Source organism: Brassica oleracea, chromosome C4, assembly GCF_000695525.1.
Source record: "Brassica oleracea var. oleracea cultivar TO1000 chromosome C4, BOL, whole genome shotgun sequence".
Lineage (NCBI taxonomy): Eukaryota > Viridiplantae > Streptophyta > Magnoliopsida > Brassicales > Brassicaceae > Brassica > Brassica oleracea.
In genome coordinates, this window is record NC_027751.1 from 19692997 (window position 1) to 19695772 (window position 2776).

General features: G+C 48.6%; 1 pseudogene; it reads left to right on the forward strand.

Annotated features, from left to right (window-relative positions):
• Nucleotides 1–2776, forward strand: part of LOC106343068 — an 11939-nt pseudogene that overhangs the window by 4351 nt on the left and 4812 nt on the right.

Genomic DNA, 2776 nt, shown 5'->3' on the forward strand with positions numbered 1-2776 from the left:
TTAGAGTTTTCCTAGTTTCCTAATTTAAACGTAAATCGACAGTGCGAATTTCGGTTCCCACAAAGATGTGACGTGTATTTAATCAGCCAATCTATTCCAAGGATCACATCGTATGATTTCACTGGGCAAACGACCAAGTCGGCTGGCATGTTCACTCCTCCGATCATCACAGAGACGTTTCAGATTTTCCCTGAAGTGTACATGATCTGACCACCAGCAGCCCGAACCATTCTTACTTCTTCTTCTGGTTCTTTCTGAAATTCCCCAATTCCAATCATCTCGGGTTGCACAAAGCAGTGAGATGCACCGGAATCAAACAGAACATGGGTTGCCACTCCACCCATGACTAAGGTCCCTACATATTCACCCGGAACACTAAGGACCTACTCTACAAGCAAGCAATTTCACACAGAAATTCTTAAGGCAAAGGTGAGAGATAGGATGACTCACCAGTAATCGGACGAGACGTGCTTGGGTCCATTGACTCATCACCGATTGTGTACACCCGCGGCATGATGGCCTGCCTCTTTGCCGCCAGCTGAGGCCCATCACTCGGATGCTTCCCAGAAGGTTGCGCGTCGTTCGGACACTGATTCTTGTAGTGCCCCGTTTCGCCGCAGTTGTAGCACACACGTTCCCCAGCACCCTTGTTCTGGCTCTTCGGCCTTAGATCTTCCTCAGGGCAATCACGCACCTTGTGATCCATACTTCCGCAACGGTGACAAGCTCCCGTAGCAGCACGGCAGACACCAGAGTGCATCTTCCCGCAAGTCGAACACGCACTGCGACCTGTTGCATTCGGCTTGCTGGAAGAGCCAGCCTTCACCGGCTTTTGATTCTTTCCCGCATGCTTACCAGGATGGACATGCGCCACTGTGCCAAACACCTTGGCTTCCTCACTGATTCCAGCTTCCTGTTCCGCGGCCTTTTCCACCAGTTCGGCCACAGTATCATAGTTGCGGGTCTTACAACGAGTTCGGAGATCAACCCTGAATCCGCGCATGAATTTGCGGACCAAGGAGATTTCCAACTCAGCCTCACGCCCAGCATACTTCTTGAGGCTGTTGAATTCCGCTTCATACTCCCTTACAGTCATAGTTCCCTGTTCCAGTCTGAGAAAAGCTCCCTCGAACTGATCAAATGCTTCCGGCGGAAAATACTTCCCATGGAATTCGGTCTTAAAGTTGGCCCACGTGCAATGCTCAGCACCACTCCGAGCCGCTACACCTCGCCACCAGCGGTGCGCATCACCGTCCAAGTAGTGGACAACAATGTCCTTGTAAGCAAGAGGACAACGGATTGACTTAAAGTGCCGCCCTATCCTGTCAATCCATTGATCTGCTTCCTTTGGTTTGGAACCACCCGAAAAGAACTTTGTTTCCAGTTTCTGCATGTGGTCCATAACCTTGGGGTAAGACGGATTCCTAACAACGTGTGCCTCCTCTCCTTCAGGCACCACGTTCTCCACTTCCTCCGCAACAGGTGGAGCCACTGAAGGTGCCGCCGCAGCAGGCAATCTTGCCAAGACTTGCACCAAGATAGCCAAAACGGCTTCCAATCCAACCGGAGCAGCAGCAGCTCCAGCAGCAGCACCAGCCGCTGCAGCATTGTTCAAATTCGCTGCATTCTGAGCAGCATTCCGAGCCTCTTCCGTACCAGCTTCATTCCTGGCCACGTTGCTCGCAGACCCCTCAGCGGTCTCATTCACAGTCCTTCTTGTGTTACGGTTACTTTTTGCCATTTGCAACAAGATCACAGGCAAGTTAGTCAAAACTAACTTGGGATCAGGACTCGGAACACATAATTTACCGCGAGACGTCAAGCTTGGAAGGATGGTTTGCCCAAATAACCCACTATACTTAGATTGTCCTAGAACTCGACTCCGCTCTGATAGCACTTGAAAGGACCTGACCCATTTTTTTTCGTAACATTAGTACGAGACTGGCTTGACTTCCTCGATCAGACTTGGGCCGTTTTTCATATTTTTCCTTACTTAGAATTATTTCAGAGTTTTAGTTCTTTTTCAGACAGTCAAGTAAAGCATAATACGATTTGAATAGATAATCTGAGGTTCGAGTTAACAAGTCAGTTCGCTATAGGCTATTACATGTTAATCTCGTCCTATATCTACCCAAACCCACCATCTTTCCTTCCTTCCCTTGTCCCGCGTTCAAGCTATGTCTTTACCCTTTCGGGTCTTGTCCTGATCTGCATCCAAACAAGGAGGCATAAGCAAACAGTATGCTTAGTGAGAGCGGTCATTCCGTCCCACTCAGCCAAGTAAAGCAATCGAGTCAATCAGTCAATAAACGGACATGCTTATCATCAGTTAGTTACTTAGCCGACCCAATCGTTCCTAGCCAAAGCGCCATCAGATTCAGTCAAGCCCTAGCAGGCCAATACGGCTCTAGGCGCATGATCTGATCCAGATGCGTCGATGGAAGGAACCGACTGTTCGGAGTAAGCCAGAACTTAGCAGATAATTCGAATTAGACAAGCAATCAGTACATAGAACATTCCTATCAAACAGGCTACGATTCAGTACGATAGGCTACGGTCACGCTCTCACTTTTTTCTTAGAGTCGGTTTGTTCTGTTTGATTCGGTTTCTTCTGACACCTCTTGAGCGGTTTCCGTCGGATCTTCGAACGCTCAGACAGTTGGATTCACCCCACAGACGATCGTTCTTGACTCGAACTTGATCAATCCAGCCAAATATCGAAAATTCTCTCTTAATCGGACTTTTCTCTTTCTGAGTTTCTCTCTGGTTCTTTCTT